Below are 5763 nucleotides of genomic sequence, written 5' to 3' on the forward strand. Positions count from 1 at the left end.
GATACGGATAAGTTTCTCCAAAAACTTGGTCAAATTTAACATTGTTTGACTTTTTAAAATTCTTATATTCACTATATTGTAGCAAGGATGGAGTACTCCGTATGTGTGATTAGGTGACGACATAAATAGTTGTGATATAAATCCTTTTATGCCTAGCCAACCACCCCTTCCCCACTGAATACAAGAAAGTCAAGAATAATATGATGATGAATATGAATGGCAGTCCAAAAGAAATACTCCATATGATGTTGAATATGATTAGGTGACGACATAACAGTTTTTATTTGAAGGCGAAAATAAGACCAGCTCAGCGCCTTCATTTGCCATGGACCGCCACCATTTTGTGAAAAAAATCTTTGAATTCTTATAATAACCCAAATTTTTCAAAATGCATTATGTATTTATTTGCACATGTGCTTGTCGATGCCTTCCACAGATCTCCAATTATCCTAGGATAATTTAGCATGTGAGACCCAGCTCACCACCGGTCACCAGATTACATTAATTGGTTCTCTCGAGCACTCAGATAGCAATGCCGTACTATCTTGTCCATGCTAATCTGCCAACGGTACCTAATTCAGGTATGACTACTGCCCCCACTTTGTACTTGATTAATGATCACTAGAAAATTCACAAAACATTCTTCCGAACCAAGCAATCCTACATGGAATTCTTGTGGGTAAGGGGCGGCTGTTCTTTCTTCTTCTTTGAAGTTTTGGTCGCATCCTTTGCCTTTTTAACTTTGCTTGAAAAGGATTTCTGCAGTTGGGTTGAGATTTTTCATGATTGTGATATGTATCACTAACAATCTACAGAATTAATTTCCAGATTTTTTGATAACTAACAAATATTTTTTAATTTTTTTTTAAATAGCGAGAGCACTGGAGCTCGGGAGTCAAAAGCACTTTTCGATTTCTGCACCAGTATATACTCCAGGCAGGCCGGCATGTACATGATAAAGGAACTCATTTTCTGAAAAGGAAAAGGTATAGTGCACCTGTGCACAGTCATATCCCTCGCATAAAACCGTGTGGCCATGAAGTTTCCTTCCACTTTCTTTTTTTGATCCAGCAGCAACTTCCAAGGTTAAAGGCGAGTCACAAAGTTAGCAGGTTATGTAAAACCAAAGAAATCAAAAGGGTGGCAGTGTCACCTGCCTGGTGTGACTTCTTTGGGAGAGAGAGTGTGGAAGATAACTACTTTCTCTATCTATGAAAAGGTGTCAGAGATATGGTTAAATTTCAATGTTTATGTAGTAACGAGTGTTTAGATATATCTAAATTTAGATAAACTTGTGACATCTTTTATAGATACAGGTTGGAGATCCCTTCGGCCATAAGATTCGCAATTGTGACATTACATGCCTTGTTGTTTTAGAATGGTTTTTTATAAGATAGTTAACTAACAGTGAACTAGTAGGTGATAGGAGAAATTCACGACACAATGGCCGCTCGTTTACCTTTACTGTGAGTGGCACTGGGTGTCCCCCTCGCCCCAAGCTCTAAGCATCGACTTCTCGCCGTTACCACATGTGGCGACTTCAGTAATAGTGGGCGGCTCCTGCTCCCAAGCAGGGGCGACCTCTCTACTATTGACCCTCCTCTCTTGTCCAGATCTGGACAGCTCCTCACTTATGCTTTAGTCGTCGGAGTACGCACCCTCCGGCGGCACCTCCCCATCTCGTTTCCCTCCTATCCCCTTCCCATTGTCCTCCATTGGAGGGTTTCCCCTCCCTCTAATGCTTGTTCTGCTATGTCTGATCTGAGTGCGGCGGTGAGGTGGGTAGGGCTAGCATCTCCATTGTTTCACCACAAAGGGTTGGCGTCAAAAACATATCAATGAGCAATAAAGTTATTATGTTACTATCCAATATATTTGCATCATATTATGAGTTAATACCACTGATATTAATAATTCATGGGATTTTTTTTACAAAATCCGCTTTCTTTGGTTTACAACTGTGGGAATCAGGAAATCCATGTTTTCTCGTAGTTTTATTAACTTTTAGGAAGCTTCACGAACTTAAAAGGATCAGAGATTTCCGTTGGTCTAGTTTTTTATTGAAAGATAGAGCCCAAGACACTAGTAGGAAAAGCCTCATCAGTGGCGCACCAAAAATCGATTCTGTGGCGCATGTGGGCTGCGCCACAGAAACTTCGCCACAAAAATAAGGTTTCTGTAGCGCACCGGCACGTGCGCCATAGAATTAAGGTTTCTGTGGCGCACAAGTGCTCTGGTGCGCCACAGAAAAGTGTGCGCCACAGAATGTATTTTCGGTGCGCCATAGAATTTGCTTGTATTATACACGATTTTGTGCTGCCTGCTATACACATGCAGATTATAGACAACAATATACAGGTTATAGACAACAATATACAAGTTATATACAGCAACATACAGAAATATGCAGATATAATATAAATAGCATGTACATTGCCCAGATATAATGTAGACATCATCATCACATTACTTACAGCCGATCGAGATACATATATAGTCTATTGGTTCACCGGGCAAGAAGGCGAAGAGTGCAGGGCGCGGGAGACACGGCCTGAAGCGCGGCAACAGGGGTCGGCATGATGCTGGGCAGGCCGGCACGGTCTTTGCATCAAGGACTCGTTCACTGGACGGCGAGAGAAGAAAAGTGGCATCTGCTGCAAAGTACTCTGCACCTGTGGAGTCTGACGATAGTGGTGATGGCGATTATCATTATTCCCTCGGTGTGTCCAACCGTGGTCCGGCCATGGAGAAAAGCGCAGAGCGCAGGAGACGCGGCCACAAGGGAGGCGGCTGGGACTGGCGTGGTTCTGCGCCGGAGAGGCAGGTCGACGTTGTTGTCTCGTCAAGGACTCGTTCACGGAACAGCGGCCGGGGAAAGGGGGGCCCGTCTACAAAGTATATTGCAGCGTATAGGTGACCAAACATTCTAATCATCGGCACTAAAATGGAAGAAAGAGCCAAGTGGTATCTCAACTAGATATCATATGCCTCATACTTTGTTGGTCGAAACAAATATTAACATTCAGGGATGGGGTCAGCGAGGCTAGGTAGGATGCACAAGAGATTGATATTTGTGCCATCGCACCAGGCTCACTAGCCCCACCCCAGAGTGTACAAGTGACCAAACAATTTAATCATCGGCACTAAAATGGAAGAAAGGCCAATTCAATTAAGAAATAGCTAGTATGAACTAAATGGAATGCCTCATACTTTGTTGGTCGAAACAAATATTAACATTCAGGGATGGAGTAAGTGAGACCAGGTAGGATGCACAAGATATTGATATTTGTGCCATCACACCAGGCTCACTTGCTCCACCCCCGAGTGTACGAGTGATCGACCAACCATCTAATCATCGGCAAGTACAAAAACACCACCAAACCAGCAACCATGGTGACATAAGTCAAGATGCTCAAAAACACATAGAATGCATGGAGCAGATGCTCCAAAGGGATTATTCATCACTTGGTATATAGACCAAGTGATGCTGGCAAAAGAGAGGCCAATCAAGAGCCAATAAATCCAGTAAGTGATAGATATGCCTAAACAAGCAACAACACATAGCATATCCCAGCTAACCAGATGAGACAAGTCTTGGTAGCCAACTGAATCACCTAGCACCACCTAGCCTTTTAAAACCATCGAAACTAGGTGCATTTTCTTCAAAGGATACCACAGGTGGCATTCATTTACATGATCCCATACTCGTGGATATCTCTATTTTCATCAAAGCCAACAAGAAATGGAAATTTATCATTACTCGAGTTGAGTTCAAAACAAAGCTGGGGTACCATAAGGGATTACTCATCACTTGGTAGTAACCAAGTGATGCCGGCAAGAGAGAGGCCAAGCCTGAGCTAGTCAATCCTGTAGAGATGGATATGCATAAGTAAGCAAGAACACATAGCCTATCCAAGTTAACCAGATAAAACCAACCTTGACAGCCAACTTAATAACCTAGCATCACCTAGTCTTTTAAACTATCAGAAACTTCCCATTTTCTTCAAAGGATAACATAGTGGCATTCATTTACATGATCCCCTACTGTGGATATCTCTATTTTCATCAAAGCAAACAAGAAATAGAAATTTATCATTACTCAGTTGAGTTCAAAACAAAGCTGGGGTAGCATAAGGGATTACTCATCACTTGGTAGTGGCAAGAGAGAGACCAAGCCTGAGCTAGTCAATCAAGTAGAGATGGATATGCATAAGTAAGCAAGAGCACATAGCCTATCCAAGTTAACTAGATAAAACCAACCTTGACATCCAACTTAATAACCTAACATCACCTAGTCTTTTAAACCATCAGAAACTTCCCATTTTCTTCAAAGGATACCATAGTGGCATTCATTTACATGATTCCCTACTGTGAATATCTCTATTTTCACCAATTATCCAACTATGAGATGCAACCAGTGGCAGTAGCAAGAGCTAATGAGGTCATAGCACAGCACAAGCAATCACACCAGTGAACCATTGTTGAGGTTACATCAACCATAAATTCATCCAAGCCAACAAGAATTAGAAATTTATCATTACTCAGTTGAGTTCAAAACAAAGCTAGGGTACCCACACTAGTTGGCTTCCATCCAAGCTTCAATAACACATCAAAGGAATCATTACTGCATAAGGAGTTCATCCAATTATCTGACATCAATAAAGAAAACCTTTTCAGATAATTGAATTAGGCAACAACAATCATACCAGGATGCTATGGAAGCATCAAGGCAGGTCACCAATACATGGTGAGAAGCTACAGAGACATAGCAATAGCATAGGACATTAAGTAAAAGGCATGAGAAATGAGCCAGTAAGTAAATCACTAGCATATGATGATCATTTGACCATTTAGAGCATGCACACACAAGCAATAGCAACAGTAGTTCACCAGGACAATGACAGCAACAATGACAGCAAGCTAGGATAGATAGATAGATTGCATCCAGTAGCACATCAATAGCAACAGAGCCAGCACGAGTAGCACAGCAACAACAACGACAGACAACCGAGAGCAAGACACGAGCATTTCGTCGAGCACCTTGTGCTCGCGCGGGAGAGGAATTAAGAGGGAGGGGAGGGGAGGGGAGAGAGTTCACCGACGACAGGGGTGGAGGAGGAGGTTGACGATGACGGCAGGGGTGGAGGAGGAGGAGGACGCGGCGGCTCCTCCACCATGATGCGACGCCGGCCCCTCATCCACCTTGATGCGGTGGCCCCTCCTCGCCGTAGCGGCAGCTTGTGCTGCAGGTGGCGGGGATGGGAGGAGCGTGGCGGCATGCGGCCCTCGCGGCGCGCGACGGCGGCGACGGCGGTAGGGATCGGAGGAGAGGGGAGAGGTGTACGGGCGCGCGGAGGTGAACGGGCGTGGGGAGGGTACGGGGCATGATATAAGTTCCACTATTTTTGTGGCGCACCATAACAAGCGCGCCACTCAACAAGTTATTTCTGTGGCGCACCATACCGAGTGCGCCACTAAACAATTTATTTCTGTGGCGCACCCCGCCTGTGCGCCACAGAAATAGTGGAATCTATGATTAGGGGTGGCAGGGTGTGGGCCCCATCTTGTTTCTGGGCGCATTTATTTTTGTGGCGCACCGAGCCAGGTGCGCCAAAAAAGAACTTTCTGTGGCGCATATTCGTCCGGTGCGCCACAAAAATAAGATCTCACCTATAAGGCTTTTCCTACTAGTGAGAGACAAAAAGAAAGTGCATAAGAGGAGGCCCGAGGCTCCATATAGCCCCCTCGACGTGGCTAGTGGGC

This window comes from Lolium rigidum, chromosome 1 (assembly GCF_022539505.1).
Source record: "Lolium rigidum isolate FL_2022 chromosome 1, APGP_CSIRO_Lrig_0.1, whole genome shotgun sequence".
In the NCBI taxonomy this organism is placed as follows: domain Eukaryota; kingdom Viridiplantae; phylum Streptophyta; class Magnoliopsida; order Poales; family Poaceae; genus Lolium; species Lolium rigidum.